This window comes from Bufo bufo, chromosome 5 (assembly GCF_905171765.1).
Source record: "Bufo bufo chromosome 5, aBufBuf1.1, whole genome shotgun sequence".
In the NCBI taxonomy this organism is placed as follows: domain Eukaryota; kingdom Metazoa; phylum Chordata; class Amphibia; order Anura; family Bufonidae; genus Bufo; species Bufo bufo.
In genome coordinates, this window is record NC_053393.1 from 360,400,919 (window position 1) to 360,428,646 (window position 27,728).

Below are 27,728 nucleotides of genomic sequence, written 5' to 3' on the forward strand. Positions count from 1 at the left end.
TATGAGGTCTCCAAAATGTTAAATTCCAGGAGGATGCAAGGTGCAGTTCGACATCTAGTTCAATGAAAAGATTATAGCCCAGAGGAGAGTTCATGGGTATCAGCCAAGACAATGCATGCTAATAAGTTAATTAAAAAATGTAATGAGAAATCCTGATAAACCAGCTCTTTTGGTTAAAGGGTAACTGTCATGTTTTCATCAAAAAATCTATTTTGGCATATGTTACTGCTGCAGCAGCATTATGTATAAAGCAATCTTTAGTTTCTTCACATACCACTGTTTTCCTTGTTTTTCCCTTAGTTACGGCTGTTTAAACATTTACAATATGTGGACCTTGTCTAGATGGCTCCTTTGTCAGTTCTCTGAGGCCAAAACTGCTTTCCCTCACTTCCCATACACAGTTGCTGTAGCCAGAAGCTCTGTGCCAGCCAATCAGATTGGATTACTGAGAGACACGCCTCCTCACTCTAAAGCCTAATGCAGGGATGCGGTGTGAAGGACCGCCCCTTTGTCTTCCTGTCTTCTTAGCCAGAGACAGACAAGCCATAACAACAGGTTTTTAAGGGAGCAGTGGAAAGAGACAGTGGACATTAACCCCTTAAGGACATAGGGCGTACAGGTACGCCCTTGTGCCCTGGTACTTAAGGACACAGGGCGTACATGTGCGCCCTGTGTATTTCTGATCACTGCCGCCCGGCCGGCTGTGATCGGAACAAGGTGCCTGCTCAAATCATTGAGCAGGCACCTCGGCTAAATGCCCGGGGGGGTCCCGTGACCCCCCCATGTCGGCGATCGCAACCAACCGCAGGTCAATTCAGACCTGCGGTTTCCTGCGCTTTTTGCAGTTTCTGATCAGAAACTTTAGTATGCCTAAACTAATATATGTTTCACCCCCCCTGCACCCCTGAATGATTTGATGGCGGCGGGAGGTGCAGGGGAAGAGTGTTGTGGGCGGTTCGGGAGGCGGGCGGTGCGGCAGGCGGGATCACGATCCCCCGCCCGCCACCCCTTGAATAATCGTTGGTGTACAGTGGGTATACCAGGGTGTCAGCACATTGTTGAGACCCTGGTATAAACAGCTGACATCTGTGATACGATGTCAGCCGTTTAACCCTTTCCATACCTTTCCATGGAAAAGGTTAACAGCTCAGGGAGCTCCCTCCCTCTCCCATCGGGGGGCTGCTGTTCCTTTGCATCCCCTCGATGGAGAGGGAGAGAGCCCCCAGACAGCCCCCAGACAACCCCCCTCCTTACCCTTCCCCGTCTGCGCAGTTCTGGCCACTACTGAGCAGACGGGGAAGGTTCCCATGGCAACAGGACGCCTTCTCAGGCATCCTGCTGTCCATGGTGTTGAACAGATCTGTGCTAAAGGCATAGATCTGTTCAGACAAAGTGTAAAATACAGTACAAAACACTATATAGTGTACTGTACTGTATTATACAGACATCAGACCCACTGGATCTTCAAGAACCAAGTGGGTCTGGGTCAAAAAAAAAGTGAAAAAAAGTGAAAAAAATCAAAAAATCAAAAAACACATTTAGCACTGATTAAAAATGTAAAAAATAGAATTCCCTACACATGTTTAGTATCGCCGCGTCCATAACGACCTGATCTATAAAATGGTCATGTTACTTTACCCGAACGGGGAACGCCATAAAAATAAAAAATAAAAAACTATGATGAAATTGAAATTTTGCCCACCTTACTTCCCAAAAAAGGTAATAAAAGTGATCAAAAAAGTCGCATGTACGCCAAATTAGTGCCAATCAAACCGTCATCTCATCCCGCAAAAATCATACCGTACCCAAGATAATCGCCCAAAAACTGAAAAAACTATGGCTCTTAGACTATCGAAACACTAAAACATGATTTTTTTGGTTTCAAAAATGAAATCATTGTGTAAAACTTACATAAATAAAAAAAAGTATACATATTAGGTGTCGCCGCATCTGTATCGACTGGCTCTATAAAAATATCACATGACCTAACCCCTCAGGTGACCACCGTAAAAAAAAAAAAAAAAAAAACGGCGTAAAAAAAGCCATTTTTTGTCATCTTACGTCACAAAAAGTGTAATAGCAAGCGATCAAAAAGTCATATGCACCCCAAAATAGTGCCAATCAAAACGTCATCTCATCCCGCAAAAAATGATACCCTACGTAAGATAATCGCCCAAAAAACAAAAAAACGATGGCTCTTAGACTATGGAGACACTAAAACATTTTTTTTTGTTTTAAAAATTGAATCATTGTGTAAAACTTACATAAATAAAAAAATTGTATACATATTAGGTATCGCCGCGTCCGTGACAACCTGCTCTATAAAATTACCACATGATCTAACCTGTCAGATGAATGTTGTAAATAACAAAAAAAAAAAACGGTGCCAAAAAAGCTATTTCTTGTTGTCTTGCCTCACAAAAAGTGTAATATAGAGCAACCAAAAATCATATGTACCCTAAACTAGTACCAACAAAACTGCCACCCTGTCCCTTCGTTTCTAAAATGGGGTCACTTTTTTGGAGTTTCTACTTTAGGGGTGCATCAGGGGAGCTTCAAATGGGACATGGTGTCAAAAAACCAGTCCAGCAAAATCAGCCCTCCAAAAACCAAACGGCGCACCTTTCACTCTACGCCCCGTTGTGTGGCCGTACAGCAGTTTACGGCCACATATGGGGTGTTTCTGTAAACTACAGAATTAGGGCCATAAATAATGAGTTGTGTTTGGCTGTTAACCCTTGCTTTGTAACTGGGAAAAAAAATATTAAAATTGAAAATCTGCCAAAAAAGTGAAATTTTGAAATTGTATCTCTATTTTCCATTAAATCTTGTGCAACACCTAAAGGGTTAACGACGTTTGTAAAATCAGTTTTGAATACCTTGAGGGGTGTAGTTTCTTAAATGTGGTCACTTTTATGGAGTTTCTACTTTAGGGGTGCATCAGGGGAGCTTCAAATGGGACATGGTGTCAAAAAACCAGTCCAGCAAAATCAGCCCTCCAAAAACCAAACGGCGCACCTTTCACTCTACGCCCCGCTGTGTGGCCGTACAGCAGTTTACGGCCACATATGGGGTGTTTCTGTAAACTACAGAATCAGGGCCATAAATAATGGGTTTTCTTTGGCTGTTAACCCTTGCTTTGTAACTGGAAAAAAATATTAAAATGGAAAATCTGCCAAAAAAGTAAAATTTTGAAATTGTATCTCTATTTTCCATTAAATCTTGTGCAACACCTAAAGGGTTAACAAAGTTAGTAAAATCAGTTTTGAAGACCTTGAGGGGTGTAGTTTCTTAGATGGGGTCACTTTTATGGAGTTTCTACTCTAGGGGTACATCAGAGGGGCTTCAAATGGTACATGGTGTCAAAAAACCAGTCCAGCAAAATCAGCCCTCCAAAAACCAAACGGCGCACCTTTCACTCTACGCCTCGCTGTGTGGCCGTACAGCAGTTTACGGCCACATATGGGGTGTTTCTGTAAACTACAGAATCAGGGCCATAAATAATGAGTTTTGTTTGGCTGTTAACCCTTGCTTTGTAACTGGAAAAAAAATATTAAAATGGAAAATCTGCCAAAAAAGTGAAATTTTGAAATTGTATCTCTATTTTCCATTAAATCTTGTGCAACACCAAAAGGGTTAACAAAGTTTGTAAAATCAGTTTTGAATACCTTGAGGGGTGTAGTTTCTTAAATGTGGTCACTTTTATGGAGTTTCTACTTTAGGGGTGCATCAGGGGAGCTTCAAATGGGACATGGTGTCAAAAAACCAGTCCAGCAAAATCAGCCCTCCAAAAACCAAACGGCGCACCTTTCACTCTACACCCCGCTGTGTGGCCGTACAGCAGTTTACGGCCACATATGGGGTGTTTCTGTAAACTACAGAATCAGGGCCATAAATAATGAGTTGTGTTTGGCTGTTAACCCTTGCTTTGTAACTGGAAAAAAAAATATTAAAATGGAAAATCTGCCAAAAAAGTGACATTTTTTAAATGTATCTCTATTTTCCATTAAATCTTGTGCAACACCTAAAGGGTTAACAAAGTTTGTAAAATCAGTTTTGAATACCTTGAGGGGTGTAGTTTCTTAGATGGGGTCACTTTTATGGAGTTTCTACTCTAGGGGTGCATCAGGGGGGCTTCAAATGGGACATGGTGTCAAAAAAACAGTCCAGCAAAATCAGCCCTCCAAAAACCAAACGGCGCACCTTTCACTCTACACCCAGCTGTGTGGCCGTACAGCAGTTTACGGCCACATATGGGGTGTTTCTATAAACTAAAGAATCAGGGCCATAAATAATGGGTTTTGTTTGGCTTTTAACCCTTGCTTTGTAACTGGAAAAAAAATATTAAAATGGAAAATTTGCCAAAAAAGTGAAATTTTGAAATTGTATCTCTATTTTCCATTAAATCTTGTGCAACACCTAAAGGGTTAACAAAGTTAGTAAAATCAGTTTTGAAGACCTTGAGGGGTGTAGTTTCTTAGATGGGGTCACTTTTGAGGAGTTTCTACTCTAGGGGTGCATCAGGGGGGCTTCAATTGGGACATGGTGTCAAAAAACCAGTCCAGCAAAATCAGCCCTCCAAAAACCAAACGGCGCACCTTTCACTCTACGCCCCGTTGTGTGGCCGTACAGCAGTTTACGGCCACATATGGGGTGTTTCTGTAAACTACAGAATTAGGGCCATAAATAATGAGTTGTGTTTGGCTGTTAACCCTTGCTTTGTAACTGGGAAAAAAAATATTAAAATTGAAAATCTGCCAAAAAAGTGAAATTTTGAAATTGTATCTCTATTTTCCATTAAATCTTGTGCAACACCTAAAGGGTTAACGACGTTTGTAAAATCAGTTTTGAATACCTTGAGGGGTGTAGTTTCTTAAATGTGGTCACTTTTATGGAGTTTCTACTTTAAGGGTGCATCAGGGGAGCTTCAAATGGGACATGGTGTCAAAAAACCAGTCCAGCAAAATCAGCCCTCCAAAAACCAAACGGCGCACCTTTCACTCTACGCCCCGCTGTGTGGCCGTACAGCAGTTTACGGCCACATATGGGGTGTTTCTGTAAACTACAGAATCAGGGCCATAAATAATGGGTTTTCTTTGGCTGTTAACCCTTGCTTTGTAACTGGAAAAAAATATTAAAATGGAAAATCTGCCAAAAAAGTAAAATTTTGAAATTGTATCTCTATTTTCCATTAAATCTTGTGCAACACCTAAAGGGTTAACAAAGTTAGTAAAATCAGTTTTGAAGACCTTGAGGGGTGTAGTTTCTTAGATGGGGTCACTTTTATGGAGTTTCTACTCTAGGGGTACATCAGAGGGGCTTCAAATGGTACATGGTGTCAAAAAACCAGTCCAGCAAAATCAGCCCTCCAAAAACCAAACGGCGCACCTTTCACTCTACCCCTCGCTGTGTGGCCGTACAGCAGTTTACGGCCACATATGGGGTGTTTCTGTAAACTACAGAATCAGGGCCATAAATAATGAGTTTTGTTTGGCTGTTAACCCTTGCTTTGTAACTGGAAAAAAAATATTAAAATGGAAAATCTGCCAAAAAAGTGAAATTTTGAAATTGTATCTCTATTTTCCATTAAATCTTGTGCAACACCTAAAGGGTTAACAAAGTTTGTAAAATCAGTTTTGAATACCTTGAGGGGTGTAGTTTCTTAAATGTGGTCACTTTTATGGAGTTTCTACTTTAGGGGTGCATCAGGGGAGCTTCAAATGGGACATGGTGTCAAAAAACCAGTCCAGCAAAATCAGCCCTCCAAAAACCAAACGGCGCACCTTTCACTCTACACCCCGCTGTGTGGCCGTACAGCAGTTTACGGCCACATATGGGGTGTTTCTGTAAACTAAAGAATCAGGGCCATAAATAATGGGTTTTGTTTGGCTTTTAACCCTTGCTTTGTAACTGCAAAAAAAATATTAAAATGGAAAATCTGCCAAAAAAGTGAAATTTTGAAATTGTATCTCTATTTTCCATTAAATCTTGTGCAACACCTAAAGGGTTAACAAAGTTAGCAAAATCAGTTTTGAAGACCTTAAGGGGTGTAGTTTCTTAGATGGGGTCACTTTTATGGAGTTTCTACTCTAGGGGTGCATCAGGGGGGCTTCAAATGGGACATGGTGTCAAAAAAACAGTCCAGCAAAATCAGCCCTCCAAAAACCAAACGGCGCACCTTTCACTCTACGCCCCGCTGTGTGGCCGTACAGCAGTTTACGGCCACATATGGGGTGTTTCTGTAAACTACAGAATCAGGGCCATAAATAATGAGTTTTGTTTGGCTGTTAACCCTTGCTTTGTAACTGGAAAAAAATATTAAAATGGAAAATCTGCCAAAAAAGTGAAATTTTTAAAATGTATCTCTATTTTCCATTAAATCTTGTGCAACACCTAAAGGGTTAACAAAGTTTGTAAAATCAGTTTTTAATACCTTGAGGGGTGTAGTTTCTTAAATGTGGTCACTTTTATGGAGTTTCTACTTTAGGGGTGCATCAGGGGAGCTTCAAATGGGACATGGTGTCAAAAAACCAGTCCAGCAAAATCAGCCCTCCAAAAACCAAACGGCGCACCTTTCACTCTACACCCAGCTGTGTGGCCGTACAGCAGTTTACGGCCACATATGGGGTGTTTCTATAAACTAAAGAATCAGGGCCATAAATAATGGGTTTTGTTTGGCTTTTAACCCTTGCTTTGTAACTGGAAAAAAAATATTAAAATGGAAAATTTGCCAAAAAAGTGAAATTTTGAAATTGTATCTCTATTTTCTATTAAATCTTGTGCAACACCTAAAGGGTTAACAAAGTTAGTAAAATCAGTTTTGAAGACCTTGAGGGGTGTAGTTTCTTAGATGGGGTCACTTTTGAGGAGTTTCTACTCTAGGGGTGCATCAGGGGGGCTTCAAATGGGACATGGTGTCAAAAAACCAGTCCAGCAAAATCAGCCCTCCAAAAACCAAACGGCGCACCTTTCACTCTACGCCCGGCTGTGTGGCCGTACAGCAGTTTACGGCCACATATGGGGTGTTTCTGTAAACTACAGAATCAGGGCCATAAATAATGAGTTGTGTTTGGCTGTTAACCCTTGCTTTGTAACTGGAAAAAAAAAATATTAAAATGGAAAATCTGCCAAAAAAGTGAAATTTTTAAAATGTATCTCTATTTTCCATTAAATCTTGTGCAACACCTAAAGGGTTAACAAAGTTTGTAAAATCTGTTTTGAATACATTGAGGGGTGTAGTTTCTTAGATGGGGTCACTTTTATGGAGTTTCTACTCTAGGGGTGCATCAGGGGGGCTTCAAATGGGACATGGTGTCAAAAAAACAGTTCAGCAAAATCAGCCCTCCAAAAACCAAACGGCGCACCTTTCACTCTACACCCCGCTGTGTGGCCGTACAGCAGTTTACGGCCACATATGGGGTGTTTCTGTAAACTAAAGAATCAGGGCCATAAATAATGGGTTTTGTTTGGCTTTTAACCCTTGCTTTGTAACTGGGAAAAAAAAATATTAAAATTGAAAATCTGCCAAAAAAGTGAAATTTTGAAATTGTATCTCTATTTTCCATTAAATCTTGTGCAACACCTAAAGGGTTAACAAAGTTAGTAAAATCAGTTTTGAAGACCTTGAGGGGTGTAGTTTCTTAGATGGGGTCACTTTTATGGAGTTTCTACTCTAGGGGTGCATCAGGGGGGCTTCAAATGGGACATGGTGTCAAAAAAACAGTCCAGCAAAATCAGCCCTCCAAAAACCAAACGGCGCACCTTTCACTCTACGCCCCGCTGTGTGGCCGTACAGCAGTTTACGGCCACATATGGGGTGTTTCTGTAAACTACAGAATCAGGGCCATAAATATTGAGTTTTGTTTGGCTGTTAACCCTTGCTTTGTAACTGGAAAAAAATATTAAAATGGAAAATCTGCCAAAAAAGTGAAATTTTTAAAATGTATCTCTATTTTCCATTAAATCTTGTGCAACACCTAAAGGGTTAACAAAGTTTGTAAAATCAGTTTTGAATACCTTGAGGGGTGTAGTTTCTTAAATGTGGTCACTTTTATGGAGTTTCTACTTTAGGGGTGCATCAGGGGAGCTTCAAATGGGACATGGTGTCAAAAAACCAGTCCAGCAAAATCAGCCCTCCAAAAACCAAACGGCGCACCTTTCACTCTACACCCAGCTGTGTGGCCGTACAGCAGTTTACGTCCACATATGGGGTGTTTCTGTAAACTAAAGAATCAGGGCCATAAATAATGGGTTTTGTTTGGCTTTTAACCCTTGCTTTGTAACTGCAAAAAAAATATTAAAATGGAAAATCTGCCAAAAAAGTGAAATTTTGAAATTGTATCTCTATTTTCCATTAAATCTTGTGCAACACCTAAAGGGTTAACAAAGTTAGTAAAATCAGTTTTGAAGACCTTGAGGGGTGTAGTTTCTTAGATGGGGTCACTTTTGAGGAGTTTCTACTCTAGGGGTGCATCAGGGGGGCTTCAAATGGGACATGGTGTCAAAAAACCAGTCCAGCAAAATCAGCCCTCCAAAAACCAAACGGCGCACCTTTCACTCTACGCCCCGCTGTGTGGCCGTACAGCAGTTTACGGCCACATATGGGGTGTTTCTGTAAACTACAGAATCAGGGCCATAAATAATGAGTTGTGTTTGGCTGTTAACCCTTGCTTTGTAACTGGAAAAAAAAATATTAAAATGGAAAATCTGCCAAAAAAGTGAAATTTTTTAAATGTATCTCTATATTCCATTAAATCTTGTGCAACACCTAAAGGGTTAACAAAGTTTGTAAAATCTGTTTTGAATACATTGAGGGGTGTAGTTTCTTAGATGGGGTCACTTTTATGGAGTTTCTACTCTAGGGGTGCATCAGGGGGGCTTCAATTGGGACATGGTGTCAAAAAACCAGTCCAGCAAAATCAGCCCTCCAAAAACCAAACGGCGCACCTTTCACTCTACGCCCCGTTGTGTGGCCGTACAGCAGTTTACGGCCACATATGGGGTGTTTCTGTAAACTACAGAATTAGGGCCATAAATAATGAGTTGTGTTTGGCTGTTAACCCTTGCTTTGTAACTGGGAAAAAAAATATTAAAATTGAAAATCTGCCAAAAAAGTGAAATTTTGAAATTGTATCTCTATTTTCCATTAAATCTTGTGCAACACCTAAAGGGTTAACGACGTTTGTAAAATCAGTTTTGAATACCTTGAGGGGTGTAGTTTCTTAAATGTGGTCACTTTTATGGAGTTTCTACTTTAAGGGTGCATCAGGGGAGCTTCAAATGGGACATGGTGTCAAAAAACCAGTCCAGCAAAATCAGCCCTCCAAAAACCAAACGGCGCACCTTTCACTCTATGCCCCGCTGTGTGGCCGTACAGCAGTTTACGGCCACATATGGGGTGTTTCTGTAAACTACAGAATCAGGGCCATAAATAATGGGTTTTGTTTGGCTGTTAACCCTTGCTTTGTAACTGGAAAAAAATATTAAAATGGAAAATCTGCCAAAAAAGTAAAATTTTGAAATTGTATCTCTATTTTCCATTAAATCTTGTGCAACACCTAAAGGGTTAACAAAGTTAGTAAAATCAGTTTTGAAGACCTTGAGGGGTGTAGTTTCTTAGATGGGGTCACTTTTATGGAGTTTCTACTCTAGGGGTACATCAGAGGGGCTTCAAATGGTACATGGTGTCAAAAAACCAGTCCAGCAAAATCAGCCCTCCAAAAACCAAACGGCGCACCTTTCACTCTACCCCTCGCTGTGTGGCCGTACAGCAGTTTACGGCCACATATGGGGTGTTTCTGTAAACTACAGAATCAGGGCCATAAATAATGAGTTTTGTTTGGCTGTTAACCCTTGCTTTGTAACTGGAAAAAAAATATTAAAATGGAAAATCTGCCAAAAAAGTGAAATTTTGAAATTGTATCTCTATTTTCCATTAAATCTTGTGCAACACCTAAAGGGTTAACAAAGTTTGTAAAATCAGTTTTGAATACCTTGAGGGGTGTAGTTTCTTAAATGTGGTCACTTTTATGGAGTTTCTACTTTAGGGGTGCATCAGGGGAGCTTCAAATGGGACATGGTGTCAAAAAACCAGTCCAGCAAAATCAGCCCTCCAAAAACCAAACGGCGCACCTTTCACTCTACACCCCGCTGTGTGGCCGTACAGCAGTTTACGGCCACATATGGGGTGTTTCTGTAAACTAAAGAATCAGGGCCATAAATAATGGGTTTTGTTTGGCTTTTAACCCTTGCTTTGTAACTGCAAAAAAAATATTAAAATGGAAAATCTGCCAAAAAAGTGAAATTTTGAAATTGTATCTCTATTTTCCATTAAATCTTGTGCAACACCTAAAGGGTTAACAAAGTTAGCAAAATCAGTTTTGAAGACCTTAAGGGGTGTAGTTTCTTAGATGGGGTCACTTTTATGGAGTTTCTACTCTAGGGGTGCATCAGGGGGGCTTCAAATGGGACATGGTGTCAAAAAAACAGTCCAGCAAAATCAGCCCTCCAAAAACCAAACGGCGCACCTTTCACTCTACGCCCCGCTGTGTGGCCGTACAGCAGTTTACGGCCACATATGGGGTGTTTCTGTAAACTACAGAATCAGGGCCATAAATAATGAGTTTTGTTTGGCTGTTAACCCTTGCTTTGTAACTGGAAAAAAATATTAAAATGGAAAATCTGCCAAAAAAGTGAAATTTTTAAAATGTATCTCTATTTTCCATTAAATCTTGTGCAACACCTAAAGGGTTAACAAAGTTTGTAAAATCAGTTTTGAATACCTTGAGGGGTGTAGTTTCTTAAATGTGGTCACTTTTATGGAGTTTCTACTTTAGGGGTGCATCAGGGGAGCTTCAAATGGGACATGGTGTCAAAAAACCAGTCCAGCAAAATCAGCCCTCCAAAAACCAAACGGCGCACCTTTCACTCTACACCCAGCTGTGTGGCCGTACAGCAGTTTACGGCCACATATGGGGTGTTTCTATAAACTAAAGAATCAGGGCCATAAATAATGGGTTTTGTTTGGCTTTTAACCCTTGCTTTGTAACTGGAAAAAAAATATTAAAATGGAAAATTTGCCAAAAAAGTGAAATTTTGAAATTGTATCTCTATTTTCTATTAAATCTTGTGCAACACCTAAAGGGTTAACAAAGTTAGTAAAATCAGTTTTGAAGACCTTGAGGGGTGTAGTTTCTTAGATGGGGTCACTTTTGAGGAGTTTCTACTCTAGGGGTGCATCAGGGGGGCTTCAAATGGGACATGGTGTCAAAAAACCAGTCCAGCAAAATCAGCCCTCCAAAAACCAAACGGCGCACCTTTCACTCTACGCCCGGCTGTGTGGCCGTACAGCAGTTTACGGCCACATATGGGGTGTTTCTGTAAACTACAGAATCAGGGCCATAAATAATGAGTTGTGTTTGGCTGTTAACCCTTGCTTTGTAACTGGAAAAAAAAAATATTAAAATGGAAAATCTGCCAAAAAAGTGAAATTTTTAAAATGTATCTCTATTTTCCATTAAATCTTGTGCAACACCTAAAGGGTTAACAAAGTTTGTAAAATCTGTTTTGAATACATTGAGGGGTGTAGTTTCTTAGATGGGGTCACTTTTATGGAGTTTCTACTCTAGGGGTGCATCAGGGGGGCTTCAAATGGGACATGGTGTCAAAAAAACAGTTCAGCAAAATCAGCCCTCCAAAAACCAAACGGCGCACCTTTCACTCTACACCCCGCTGTGTGGCCGTACAGCAGTTTACGGCCACATATGGGGTGTTTCTGTAAACTAAAGAATCAGGGCCATAAATAATGGGTTTTGTTTGGCTTTTAACCCTTGCTTTGTAACTGGGAAAAAAAATATTAAAATTGAAAATCTGCCAAAAAAGTGAAATTTTGAAATTGTATCTCTATTTTCCATTAAATCTTGTGCAACACCTAAAGGGTTAACAAAGTTAGTAAAATCAGTTTTGAAGACCTTGAGGGGTGTAGTTTCTTAGATGGGGTCACTTTTATGGAGTTTCTACTCTAGGGGTGCATCAGGGGGGCTTCAAATGGGACATGGTGTCAAAAAAACAGTCCAGCAAAATCAGCCCTCCAAAAACCAAACGGCGCACCTTTCACTCTACGCCCCGCTGTGTGGCCGTACAGCAGTTTACGGCCACATATGGGGTGTTTCTGTAAACTACAGAATCAGGGCCATAAATATTGAGTTTTGTTTGGCTGTTAACCCTTGCTTTGTAACTGGAAAAAAATATTAAAATGGAAAATCTGCCAAAAAAGTGAAATTTTTAAAATGTATCTCCATTTTCCATTAAATCTTGTGCAACACCTAAAGGGTTAACAAAGTTTGTAAAATCAGTTTTGAATACCTTGAGGGGTGTAGTTTCTTAAATGTGGTCACTTTTATGGAGTTTCTACTTTAGGGGTGCATCAGGGGAGCTTCAAATGGGACATGGTGTCAAAAAACCAGTCCAGCAAAATCAGCCCTCCAAAAACCAAACGGCGCACCTTTCACTCTACACCCAGCTGTGTGGCCGTACAGCAGTTTACGTCCACATATGGGGTGTTTCTGTAAACTAAAGAATCAGGGCCATAAATAATGGTTTTGTTTGGCTTTTAACCCTTGCTTTGTAACTGCAAAAAAAATATTAAAATGGAAAATCTGCCAAAAAAGTGAAATTTTGAAATTGTATCTCTATTTTCCATTAAATCTTGTGCAACACCTAAAGGGTTAACAAAGTTAGTAAAATCAGTTTTGAAGACTTGAGGGGTGTAGTTTCTTAGATGGGGTCACTTTTGAGGAGTTTCTACTCTAGGGGTGCATCAGGGGGGCTTCAAATGGGACATGGTGTCAAAAAACCAGTCCAGCAAAATCAGCCCTCCAAAAACCAAACGGCGCACCTTTCACTCTACGCCCCGCTGTGTGGCCGTACAGCAGTTTACGGCCACATATGGGGTGTTTCTGTAAACTACAGAATCAGGCCATAAATAATGAGTTGTGTTTGGCTGTTAACCCTTGCTTTGTAACTGGAAAAAAAAATATTAAAATGGAAAATCTGCCAAAAAAGTGAAATTTTTTAAATGTATCTCTATATTCCATTAAATCTTGTGCAACACCTAAAGGGTTAACAAAGTTTGTAAAATCTGTTTTGAATACATTGAGGGGTGTAGTTTCTTAGATGGGGTCACTTTTATGGAGTTTCTACTCTAGGGGTGCATCAGGGGGGCTTCAAATGGGACATGGTGTCAAAAAAACAGTTCAGCAAAATCAGCCCTCCAAAAACCAAACGGCGCACCTTTCACTCTACGCCCCGCTGTGTGGCCGTACAGTAGTTTACGGCCACATATGGGGTGTTTCTGTAAACAGCAGAGTCAGGGCAATAAAGATACAGTCTTGTTTGGCTGTTAACCCTTGCTTTGTTAGTGGAAAAAATAGGTTAAAATGGAAAATTAGGCAAAAAAATAAAATTCTCAAATTTCATCCCCATTTGCCAATAACTCTTGTGCAACACCTAAAGGGTTAACGAAGTTTGTAAAATCAGTTTTGAATACCTTGAGGGGTGTAGTTTATAGAATGGGGTCATTTTTGGGCGGTTTCTATTATGTAAGCCTCGCAAAGTTACTTCAGACCTGTAGTGGTCCCTAAAAATTTGGTTTTTGTAAATTTCTGAAAAACTTCTAAGCCTTATAACATCCCCAAAAAATAAAATATCATTCCCAAAATAATTCAAACATGAAGTAGACATATGGGGAATGTAAAGTCTTCACAATTTTTGGGGGTATTACTATGTATTACAGAAGTAGAGAAACTGAAACTTTGAAATTTGCAAATGTTTCCAAATTTTGGTTAAATTAGTTATTTTTTTGTGAAAAAAAAATAATTTTTTTTACTTCATTTTACCAGTGTCATGAAGTACAATATGTGACGAAAAAACAATCTCAGAATGGCCTGGATAAGTCAAAGCGTTTTAAAGTTATCAGCACTTAAAGTGACACTGGTCAGATTTGCAAAAAATGGCCTGGTCCTAAGGTGAAATAAGGCTGTGTCCTTAAGGGGTTAACCCCTTAAGGACACAGCCTTTTTACACCTTAGGACCAGGCCATTTTTTGAAAATCTGACCAGAGTCCCTTAAGTGCTGATAACTTTAAAACGGTTTGACTTATCCAGGCCGTTCTGAGATTGTTTTTTCGTTACATATTGTACTTCATGACACTGGTAAAATGGAGTCAAAAAAAAAATTTTTTTTGCACCAAAAAATACCTAATTTAACAAAAATTTGAAAAAAATTAGCAAATTTCAAAGTTTCAGTTTCTCTACTTCTGTAATACATAGTAATACCCCCAAAAATTGTGATGACTTTACATTCCCCATATGTCTACTTCATGTTTGAATTGTTTGGGAATGATATTTTATTTTTTGGGGATGTTATAAGGCTTAGAAGTTTAGAAGCAAATCTTGAAATTTTTCCGAAATTTACAAAAACTCAATTTCTAGGGACCAGTTCAGGTCTCAAGTCACTTTGCGAGGCTTACATTATAGAAACCACCCAAAAATGACCCCATCTAAGAAACTACACCCCTCAAGGTATTCAAAACTGATTTTGCATACGTTGTTAACCCTTTAGGTGTTGCACAAGAGTTATTGGCAAATAGGGAGGAAATTTGAGAATTTCATTTTTTTGTCTAATTTTTCATTTTAACCCATTTTTTCCACTAACAAACCAAGGGTTAACAGCCAAACAAGACTGTATCTTTATGCCCTGACTCTGCCATTTACAGAAACACCCAATATGTGGCCGTAAACTACTGTACGGCCACACAGCGGGGCGTAGAGTGAAAGGTGCGCCGTTTGGTTTTTGGAAGGCTGATTTTTATGGACTGGTTTATTTACACCATGTCCCATTTGAAGCCCCCTGATGCACCCCTAGAGGAGAAACTCCCTAAAAGTGACCCCATCTAAGAAACTACACCCCTCAAGGTATTCAAAACTGATTTTACATACGTCGTTAACCCTTTAGGTGTTGCACAAGAGTTATTGGCAAATGGCGATGAAATTTGAGAATTTCATTTTTTTGCCTAATTTTCCATTTTAACCCATTTTTTCCACTAACAAAGCAAGGGTTAACAGCCAAACAAGACTGTATCTTTATTGCCCTGACTCTGCTGTTTACAGAAACACCCCATATGTGGCCGTAAACTACTGTACGGGCACACAGCGGGGCGTAGAGTGAAAGGTGCGCCGTTTGGTTTTTGGAGGGCTGATTTTGCTGGACTGTTTTTTTGGCACCATGTCCCATTTGAAGCCCCCCTGATGCACCCCTAGATTATAAACTCCATAAAAGTGACCCCATCTAAGAAACTACACCCCTCAAGGTATTCAAAACTGATTTTACAAACTTTGTTAACCCTTTAGGTGTTGCACAAGATTTAATGGAAAATAGAGATACAATTCAAAATTTCACTTTTTGGCAGATTTTCCATTTTTATATTTTTTTTCCAGTTACAAAGCAAGGGTTAACAGCCAAACAAAACTCATTATTTATGGCCCTAATTCTGTAGTTTACAGAAACACCCCATATGTGGTCGTAAACAGCTGTACGGGCACATGGCAGGGCGCAGAAGGAAAGGAACACCATATGGTTTTTGGAAGGCATATTTTGCTGGACTGAATTTTTTGACACCATGTCCCATTTGAAGCCCCCCTGATGCACCCCTAGAGTAGAAACTCCAAAAAAGTGACCCCATTTTAGAAACTACGGGATAGGGTGGCAGTTTTGTTGGTACTAGTTTAGGGTACATATGATTTTTGGTTGCTCTATATTACACTTTTTGTGCGGCAAGGTAACAAGAAATAGCTTTTTTGGCACCGTTTTTTTTTTGTTATTTACAACATTCATCTGACAGGTTAGATCATGTGGTAATTTTATAGAGCAGGTTGTCACGGACGCGGAGATACCTAATATGTATACAATTTTTTTATTTATGTAAGTTTTACACAATGATTTCATTTTTAAAACCAAAAAAAATGTTTTAGTGTCTCCATAGTCTAAGAGCCATAGTTTTTTCAGTTTTTGGGCGATTATCTTAAGTAGGGTCTCATTTTTTGCGGGATGAGATGACGGTTTGATTGGCATCTATTTTGGGGTGCATATGACTTTTTGATTGCTTGCTATTACACTTTTTGTGACGTAAGATGACAAAAAATTGCTTTTTTACACCGTTTTTATTTTTATTTTTTTACGGTGGTCATCTGAGGGGTTAGATCATGTGATATTTTTATAGAGCCGGGCGATACGGACGCGGCGATACCTAATATGTATACTTTTTTTTTATTTATGTAAGTTTTACACAATGATTTCATTTTTGAAACAAAAAAAATCATGTTTTAGTGTTTCCATAGTCTAAGAGCCATAGTTTTTTTCAGTTTTTGGGCGATTATCTTGGGTAGGGTATGATTTTTGCGGGATGAGATGACGGTTTGATTGTTACAATTTTGGCGTACATGCGACTTTTTTGATCACTTTTATTACCTTTTTTGGGAAGTAAGGTGGGCAAAATTTCATTTCATCATAGTTTTTTATTTTTTATTTTTATGGTGTTCACCGTTCGGGTAAAGTAACATGACCGTTTTATAGATCAGGTCGTTACGGACGCGGCGATACCAAACATGTGTAGGGAATTTTATTTTTTTCATTTTTTATCAGTGATAAATGTGTTTTTGATTTTTACTTTTTTTTTCACTTTTATTCACTTTTTTTGACCCAGACCCACTTGGTTCTTGAAGATCCAGTGGGTCTGATGTCTGAATAATACAGTACAGTACAATATATATTGTTCTGTACTGTATTTTACTTACACTGAACAGATCTATGCCATTCAGCACAGATCTGTTCAGCACCATGGACAGCAGGACGCCTGAGAGGCGTCCTGTTGCCATGGGAACCTTCCCCGTCTGCTCAGTACTGCTCAGAACTTCGCAGACGGGGAAGGGTAAGGAGGGGATCTCTCGGGGGGCTCTCTGGGGCTCTCTCCCTCCCCATCGGGGGGCTGCAAAGGCACAGCAGCCCCCCGATGGGAGAGGGAGGGAGCTCCCTGCGCTGTTAACCTTTTCCATACAGCGGTCCGTACGGACCGCTGTATGGAAAGGGTTAAACGGCTGACATCGCATCGCAGATGTCAGCCGTTTATACCAGGGTGCCAGCAATGTGCTGGCACCCTGGTATACCCACTAGACACCAACGATTATACAAGGGGAGGCGGGCGGGGGATCGCGATCCCGCCTGCCGCACCGCCCGCCTCCCGCACCGCCCACACCGCCCGCAACCCTCCCCCTGCACCTCCCGCCACCATAAAAATCATTCGGGGGTGCAGGGGGGGGGTAAATAAAACTTTTTTTTGGGCATATAAAGTTTCTGATCCCTGCGGTCAGGGACTGCGGGGACCAGAAACTTCAGAAAATCGCAGCAAACCGCAGGTCTGAATTGACCTGCGGTTTGCCGCGATCGCCGACATGGGGGGGTCACGGGACCCCCCCGCGCATTTAGCCTAGGTGCCTGCTCAATGATTTGAGCAGGCACCGGGTTCCGATCACTGCCAGCCGCACGGCAGTGATCGAAAATACACAGGGCGTACATGTACGCCCTGTGTCCTTAGTACCAGGGCACAAGGGCGTACCTGTACGCCCTATGTCCTTAAGAGGTTAAAGAGGTTGTCCGGTCCCAAAATCAAAATTCTTTTTATGTGCTCCTAACACCACTCACCATGCATACATATGCCCCCAATACCTGTTTTTCATGTCTGAGCTTTCTTCCCCCCCCCCCCCCCCCCCCTCCCCCTCCCGGAAGACATGACATTATCCGGGCAGATCCGTTTACTTTCTTCCCTTCTTGTTTTGTTGAATACATAACTTTATTGATACACAAACTTTATTGATACACAAGCCTGGCTGCACTGCACAGAGATGAGTCACAGGCTGGACACCCCCCTCCCCCCCCCCCCCCCCCCCACTCTGCTCTGCCTGCAGCAGCTACTCCATCTATAACTCCTGTGTCTTTCTACACCCAGACATGAATCTACTTCTCACTCAGTATCTAAATCCCATCACTGACCGTCCACAGGCTCTGCCCTGACATGTGTATCTAATCCTATCCTGTGTGATACAGCCTGCTGAGCGGTGTATCTAATCCCATCACTGACAGTCCACAGGCTCTTCCCTCACTATGTCCAGAGTGTGCACACGACCGTATCCATTTTGAAAATTCCACAGTGCAGGGGGCTTCCGAGCATGGACAGCTCTCTTTAAGTCACACCACAGATTTTCAATTATATTCAGGTCTGGGGACTGAGATGGCCATTCAAGAACATTGTACTTGTTCCTCTGCATAAATGCCTTAGTGGATTTTGAGCAGTGTTTAGGGTCGTGGTCTTGTTGAAAGATCCAGCCCCGACGCAGCTTCAGCTTTGTCACTGATTCCTGGACATTGGTCTCCAGAATCTGCTGATACTGAGTGGAATCCATGCGTCCCTCTACTTTGACAAGATTCCCAGTCCCTACACTGGCCACACAGCCCCACAGCATGATGGAACTACCACCATATTTTACTGTAGGTAGCAGGTGTTTTTCTTGGAATGCTGTGTCCTTTTTCCTCCATGCATAACGCCCCTTGTTATGGCCAAATAACGGCTTGTGATGTGCTCAAATGTGCTTTAGCCCACCTCAAGCGGCACTTTTTGTGCTGTGGGCGGAGAAAAGGCTTCCTCTGCATCACTCTCGCATACAGCATCTCCTTGTGTAAAGTGCGCCGAATTGTTGAACTATGCACAGTGACTCCATCTGCAGCAAGATGATGTTGTAGGTCTTTGGTGCTGGTCTGTGGGTTGACTCTGACTGTTCTCACCATTCGTCGCTTCTGTCTATCCGAGATTTTTCTTGGTCTGCCACTTCGAGCCTTAACTTGAACTGAGCCTGTGGTCTTCCATTTCCTCAATATGTTCCTAACTGTGGAAACAGACAGCTGTAATCTCTGAGACTGTTTTCTGTATCCTTCCCCTAAACCATGATGGTGAACAATCTTTGTCTTCAGGTCATTTGAGAGTTGTTTTGAGACCCCCATGTTGCTACTCTTCAGAGAAAATTAAAAGAGGAGGGAAACTTACAATTGACCCCCTTAAATACTCTTTCTCATAATTGGATTCACCTGTGTATGTAGGTCAGGGGTCACTGAGCTTACCAAGCCAATTTGAGTTCCAATAATTAGTTCTAAAGGTTTTGGAATCAATAAAATGACAACAGTGCCCAAATTTATGCACCTGCCTAATTTTGTTTAAACAATTATAGCACACTTTCTGTAAATCCAATAAACTTCATTTCACTTCTCAAATATCACTGTGTGTGTCTCCTATATGATATATTTAACTGACATTTTTTATCGTAACAACCAACGATTTATACAGAAAAATCATGACGATTAACAAGGTTGCCCAAACTTTCGCATCCCACTGTATACAGTAATCCAGCAGAGAAGAAATTTTGCTGGTGGCAAATTTAACAAAGTTGTTCAACATCTATAATAAAACTTTTTATATGAAGAAGGGACGGGGAAGCGGGCGTGTTGCTGACGGTTCAGGCAGAGGCCGCGGCCCTGGGTGCAATGAAACTGTGCCAGCTGCCGGTTAAACTGGAAAAAAAGAAAATAAACACTGTTTCATTTCACTGTTAATTTAGCGTCGCAAGTCGGACCAGTGCGACCAGGTGGTCGGTTGGATGACAGAATATTATTCTTACACCCCCTCTTCCACCAAGACCAGCCTCATTAGCAAAGAGTCTGGTCCACAGAATCCTCACCCTCATCCTCCCTCCCACCATGTAGAGTCAGGAGTCGGATAAACCGTTGATAAAACACTCGGACATTCCCAGGACCTATTTTCATCGCTTTCACTAGATTTGGCCCTCTCGCCAAGTACGCTTGAAGAGGCACAGATCTTGTGCCCTGATTCACGACCTCTTGACCTATCACAGGGTCAAGAAGATGAGGGTGGTGAACGTCAATTATTTGTTTACGAGGTGGATGAGGATGAGACACAGTTGTCAATCACTGATGTTGTGCTTAGGTCAAGTCAGGAGGATAGGGATGAGGAAGTGGAAGAGGATGTGGTGGACAATGAGGTCACTGACCCAACTTGGGAAGGTGAAAAGCCGAGCGAGGAAAGTAGTACAGACGGGGAGGGATCTGCAGCACCGCAACAAGCTGTAAGAGGCAGTGGGGTGGCAAAATGGAGAAGTCGGCCCACACCAAACAGGCCTGCAACCGTTACACCGAGCACCCACATGCGTAAGTCTCCCTTGCCAAGGGGTAGGTGTTCCGCAGTATGGCGCTTTTTTGCAGAAAGTGCAGACGACAAAAGAGTGGTAGTTTGCAACCTGTGCCATACCAAAATGAGCCAAAGCGTGAACACCAGCAACCTCACCACCACCAGCATGATCCGCCACAAGGCATCCAAGCACTCTAATCAGTGGGCCGAATGCCTGGGTCCACAATCTGGGTCTGCCGGCCACCCCACTGCCTCCTCTTCCCCTGTGTTACGCACTGCTGGCCGATCCCCTGTCAAAGGCGCAGGTCCGGATGCCCCTTGCCCTGCAGCTGGGCCTTCGCATGCACCATCAGCAAATACATCCACTTCCCTGTCCCAGCACAGCGTCCAATTGTCCTTACCCCAGGCATTTGAACGTAAGCGGAAAAAACCAGCCACCCACCCACTGTCCATACCTCTAAATGCGCAACTTTCAAAATTACTGGCCCTTGAAATGTTGCCATATAGGCTTGTTGAGACTGAGGCCTTCCGCAGCCTAATGTTGGCGGCCATCCCTCGGTACACAGTCCCCAGCCGCCACTATTTTTCAACATGTGTCCCAGAACATCACCCGTGCCCTGACCAATGCAGTTACTGGGAAGGTCCTCTTCACCACGGACACTTGGACAAGTGCTGGTGGCCAGGGACTCTACATTTCCCTGACCGCACACTGGGTAAATGTTGTGGAGGCCGGGGGTGAGTCATACCCTGGGATGGCACAGGTGCTACCCACGTCCAGGATTGCGGGCCCTACGTCCATCAGGGTCTCCGCCAGCAGCTATGTTACTGGCTCCAACCCCCACTTCTCCTCCTCCTCCTTATCCGCTGCTACCTCCACCACTTCTACCTCCAGCAGTCAGCCATCAGTCAGTAGCTAGAAGCAGTGTAGCACTGCTGTGGGGAAACGTCAACAGGCTGTGCGGAAGCTGATCTGCCTAGGGGACAAACAGCATACCACTGCAAAGCTGTGGCAGGGTATAAGGGACCAGACCAAGCTGTGGCTGTCGCCAATCAACCTACAACCAGACATGGTTGTGTCGGACAATGGCCGTAACTTGGTGGCGGCTTTGGAGCTCAGCAACCTGATGCACGTTGCCATGCCTAGTGCACGTATCAACTTAGTGGTTCAGCGCTTATTAAAAGATACCAAAATTTGACAGAGCTACTAGTAAAGGCGCGCAGTGTGGGTGCCCATTTCCGTAAGTCATCCACAGCTTCAGCCGCTCTGTCAACGCTGCAGCAGTGCTTGGGGATTCCAGCAGACTGTTCTGCGACGTGAGCACGCGCTGGAACTCTACGTTCTATATGTTGTCCAGGCTTTGTGAGCAGCAGAGGGCAGTTGTGTAGTACCAGCTGCAACATGGTCGTCGCCTTTCAAGTCAACTTCCACTATTCACAAGCGAGGAGTGGGCATTGATGGCAGACCTCTGTGAGGTGTTAAGAAACTTTGAGGAATCCACACAAATGGTTAGTGGCGATAATGCTATAATCAGCTTAAGCATCCCACTTCTGTGTCCATTTAAACAATTAAGGACGACACTCTGAATGTGGCAGACGTGGAAATGAGGGAGGACTTTTAGTGTGGGTGTAACATCCCAGAGTATGTCACAAACTCTTTTCCCCCTGCTACAACATGTTAGGTGTTTATGTATTGCCATCAGGTGTGATTTAACTGTGCATTTCATCATATGTACTTTCCAGGCCTGTATTATGTATGTTGCTGTAGTTTCTATGTACACCAGCAGGTGGCAGCACTATGTAACAGATCTTTGCCAGTTTAGTATTGCTAGATTGGAATAGTTCATTCCAACCTAGCTCCCCCCTCTTTGAGGAGGGGTGGAATGTTCCCACATCCTGCCTCATAGGGAGGGAAGAAACCAGTTAGAATCCAGTGTGCACCAGCCCCCTCTTGGGAAGGCTGTGTTAGTAGGAGCTCCCAGAAACAGGGATCCCAACCTAGGATCCAAGCCTCGGCTGAGGCCCCAGGATCCCTCTTCCCAGCCTGAATTATCTACCTCAGTGCTGGTTGACAAGCAAGCAGCCACCTCCAGATCTACAGATCTCCAGGCAGCCATACCCTGCGAGCAGAACTGTGAGTGTTTAATCCAGAGACCAGGAGAAGCCAAATACCTCCTTCAGCTAGTCAGGCCCACACCAAGCAGACCACGGACAGAGCAGAAGATAAATACCTGCCAGATCTACTAGGCATATGAATAGAAGCAGAATAGATATTGATTCCTGCCACATATTGCCAATACCTGCTGGGACCTAAAGGACTATTGCTGTAACTTGTATGGATTTATGCTGCTCCCATTAAGTAAGAGGAGTTGGATTATATTTCCTGTCTGGATTACATTCATTCCTCAATTACTCCTACTAACAGCACTCAATTTATTGCATGTGAGCCAGGATCCAGGAGTCCAGCCGTACCAAGGTAGGAGACACCGTTGACACTACTATACCTACTATACAGAGACATTATCCCCCTCTGGCATTCCTCACCTGGTACGTGAGCTATTACATCTAAAGGGCCCTGTTACAGTACCTGCGCAATTGGCGTCACAAACTAAAAACTATTAATATTGCGCCAGTGTGCATCTGTCCCAATCCGGCTTACTGCACACCCACATTTCGTCTTCTCAGCGCGAATTAGACCATGAGGAGGAGGAGAAGCTGGAGAATGTTGCTTCTGCTACGAGGGTACTACCAACGGAACTTTAATTCTACTGGTTCGACGTGGATGGGCACAAGGGGATGAGGAGGAGGAGATGGAGAGTCATGCTGACGTCGACATAGACATCTTGCCTGTTTGTACTCTGGCACACTGACTTCATGCTTTATTTGCATCTGACAATGCTGGCGGCAGAGTCCGTACTTCCTTTGGCAACCGAGGAAGGGAGACAAGGGGAACACACACCAGTTCCAACGAACGCATGCCAACACTGTCCAAGGCATGGGACATTTTTATGACACCCCGCCAGTAACCTCACCCTGAAGCGCGGCCTAGTGGCTCACGGAGGACAAGTTTTGGAAGATGGTGAAAAAATACATAGCAGACGTGTCAGGGTCCCTGAATGATCCCTCGGTGCCTTACAACTACTGGGTGTCCAAGCTGGACACGTGGACCGAACTTGCGCTCTATGCCTTGGAGGTGCTGGCCTGCCCTGCCGCCAGCGTATTGTCTGAGCGTGTATTTAGTGCTGCTGGTGGCATTATAACAGATAAGCGTATCCGCTTGTCCACTGGAAATGCTGACAGGTTGACTCAGATAAAAATGAACAAGGCCTGGATTGCCCCTGACTTCTCCACTCCACCAGAGGAACCCATAGCTAATGAGGAAGAAACGCGCAATTTAAAATGTTTGGCTTTACAATGTACTCAATCCACAAGATTCAGATGCACCCTTTTCACCTCCAAAAAAGGGTATATGTTTGAATCTTGTTTTCTCATCCTCCTCCTCCTCCTGTTCCATACAGTATATATGCCCTCAGTACAATGTTTTATGGGGTTCGCTCACCTTCAGGCCCTCACCTCCAATGTTTCATACGGTCTGCTGACCTGTAGGCCCTCACTACAATGTTTTATGAGGTTTGCTCACCTTCAGGCCCTCACCTCCAATGTTTCATACGGTCTGCTCACCTGTAGGCCCTCACTACAATGTTTTATGGGGTTCGCTCACCTTCAGGCCCTCACCTCCCAATGTTTTCCAGGGTCAGCTCACCTTCAGGTCCTCAACCATAATGTTTAAGAGGGTCAGCTCAGCAGCAGGCCCTCACCCGTAATGTTTTAGAGGGTAACCAGCAGGCCTTTGCTCCTATGTTTTTTGAGGGTTCACCAGCAGCCATAATTATAATTTTTAAAGGGTGTGTATGATGCCCTCCTTTATGTGTAATAAAAGGTGCATTGGAGTGCTGGTTCCTTGTAATTTTTGGCAGCCCTTTCACTTAGTGCATAGGCTGTATGAGTCCCACTACCTGAACAATTCTACCACCATGTGAATGAGGTGAAATACAGGCTGTATCGGAGTGCTTCTCCCTTGTAATTTTTGGCAGCACTTACACTGTATATACAATTGAATATACAGGAAAGAAAGTTTCCTAACAATTTTTCCTCTAAAAGGGATATTTTTTTTTTGTGGGGGCGGGGTTTTGGGCATTTTTTTTTCTGTCTGTAAAAGTGGCGTACAACTTTGACAACATGATTCCCAGCAGTGACATTGGTGTCCAAGATTCATCCAGACATGGTCCCCTTGCTGTTCCTGATCGATTTCAGAGGTGTTTCGATCACTTTCAGACCTTTTCCTATGGTCCAGGCACCCTCCCCTCATCGGAGCAGGGGGTGCCTGGTTGTCTCCCACTGACTTACATTATACTCCGGTGCTCGGCTGAGCGCACGAATATCGCGATGTGTTCAGACCAAACACCCGAACACTTTGGTGTTCGCTCATCACTAATCAATGATAATAAATAACCTTTTATATGAACACAACCAGCTTTTGTAGCTAGTCTTCCAATGTCATAAATAAGCGTTAGGTGTTAGTTTATAAGGCCGAAAAAAAGACATCTGTCCATCCAAGTTAGCCTATTATCCTGCAAGTTGATCCAGAGGAAGGCAAAAAACCCATGTGAGGTAGAAGCCAATTTTCCCCACTTAAAGAGGACCTTCCATCAGTCCAAACATTGTAAGATAACTATCAGGCTGTGTAAAGCGGCACCCCGGGATCTCACTGCACTTACTATTATTTCGGGGTGCCGCTCCGTTCTCCCACTATGTCCCCCGGTATTTTCGCTGACTTGGTTATACTGGGAGGAGCCTGCCCTTTATTTCCTGGGTGTCTCCTTCTCCCAGGCTGTAGCGCTGTCCAATCGCAGCGCAGAGCTCACAGCCTGGGAGAAAAAAAACTCCGGCACCCCGGAATAATAGTGGGCGCAGTAAAATCCCGGGGCGCCGCTCTATACAGCCTGATAGTTATCTTACAATGTTCGGACCAATGAAAGGTCCTCTTTAAGGGGGAAAAAAATCCTTCCCGACCTCAATTAGGCAATCAGAATAACTCCCTGGATCAACGACCCATCTCTAGTAGCTATAGCCTGTAATATTATTACACTCCAGAAATACATCCAGGCCCCTCTTGAACTCTTTTAGTGAACTCACCATCACCACCTCCTCAGGCAGAGAGTTCCATAGTCTCACTACTCTTACCGTAAAGAATCCTCTTCTATGTTTCTGTACAAACCTTCTTTACTCCAGGCGCAGAGGATATCCCCTTGTCACAGTCACAGTCCTGGGGATAAATAGATGATGGGAGAAATCTCTGTACTAACACCTGATATTTTTATACATAGTTATTAGATCTCCCCTCAGTCTTCTTTTTTTTTTAAGTGAATAACCCCAATTTTGATAATCTTTCAGGGTACTCTAGTCCATCCATTCCAGTTATTACTTTAGTTGCACTTCTCTGAACCCTCTCCAGCTCTGCGATGTCTGCCTTGTTCACAGGAGCCGAGAACTGTACACAGTACTCCATGTGCGGTCTGACTAATGATTTGTAAAGTGGTAGCACTATGTGTAGTGTCCCACTAGGTAAATGTGGGCACTACACAAGGGTTAATATGATCATTATAATTGATATGATGTGTTATGTATATTTTTCCTGTGTTATCCGGGTATCAGGTCTGTTAGGGTGCAGTTCCTCCTCCTAGACGTTAGAGGGAGCTAGGGAACCCCATATATATATATATATAGCTAGGCCCAGACAGGAAAGAGTAGTGTAATCCAGGAGGCTAGTGAGTGCAGACTAGCCAGCCTGTGGATAATGAGCCAGAGTTAGCTCAGAAGATTCACCGCAAGAGAAGAGTTTTCCTCCTGGGAGAAACCTGCAGTTCCCTAACCAGAGCAGAGCAGAGCCAGTGTTCCAGCTAGTCAAGTAAGCTGAAGGGCAGAAGGATCATTAAACTAAAGCAAGGGATATATACCTGAGGAGGATTGCTACCAAGGATAAAAGCCAGCATTAGGGCATACGGGCCTTGGGATACAGACAGCCAGGATATCTGAGTAATAGTGCAGCCTGGTCTGTGAGTGATGATTTTACCCTCTGAGTATCTTGCACAGAACATTACCTGACATTTATGTAAAGCCTGCTATTGATTACTGCTGCAAAGTGGAACTGAATTCAAATTGTATAAAGTTGAACTGTTTCCAGTAAAGAAAGTTTGGTTCACAACAACAACGTGTTCCTCACTTATTACTCCTACCACTACGAACCGGTGTGCCACCGTCACAGGCACTGGCGTCACGAACCTTAAAGGGACCTTGCCCCGGCACATTAAATATCTGCAACATCCAGGGCACCTCATCCACCATCAGGCCTGGTCCCTATATACAGAGAGTGCCCCAGAGTTCTCCTGTGCCAGCCTCTTCATCACTGCTGTATGCTTGCCCAGGGTCTCCCTACAAACTGTGAGTAACCCTCGTATGCCTATTAACCGTGACCTCACATCGCAATACCCTGCAGGGCTGCGTACTGCATATTTTGGCGTCACAAACAGGATTTACGGATTATTCCTACGTCATTATGGAATTTAAAAACTGTGTGCCATTATTTGCCCATAAAGTGACTAAGCCCTACTTGTTTATTGGAAAAATTGCTGGGCCAAAGAACTGCAATAATCGCGGTGTGAAGATTTTATTGCATGGACTATTTTGCCGTTTACTTAAGTCACCACTTGCTGTCAGTGAATAGACAGCGATGTGCTCAAAGATGGCCGCCTAGTTTAGACTGGACTATTTGTACGCCTTGTTGTGTCCGTTTGGCGTGAAAACAGACAAAGAGAAGGGACCGCCCAGCCTGCAAGAAAGAAACAAAAAAAAAACGCCGCCCTGTCTCTGAAGAAGATACCGCCTACCTTGAATCCCGGAGCTCCAAGAGGCAGCGCCTACCTTCTGACGCTGCCCGTGGGACTCCCGTCTGACGTAATATCGCATCTTGCGAGATTTGGAGCAAGTACCGCTGGAGTAAGTACAAACTTTCATATTCACCGGCCCCTTCATATATCTGTACCGGGAAGGTCCTGATCCTTGCCAGGAGACTGGGGAAGGTTCCCCACTAGCAATAAGAGACTTGACCTGGGGGAAAAATACGTCCACCTTAGCTCCGGTCAGCTCCAGAGTTTCTTAAAGGGCCATACTCACTCCAAAGACCCCTTAGCAACGCTATGTCTGCACCTGAAGAAATTGGGCAGGCGGCCCCCGATGTGCCCTCTGAAGTACACGCAGCTGATAATAGAGCGCCTGCTGCTGCGGCAGCATCAAGCCTGATGCCACTGACCATGCCATATTATTTCGGGGCCCCCTGGTTCCCACGATATTCCGGGGATGCCCATAA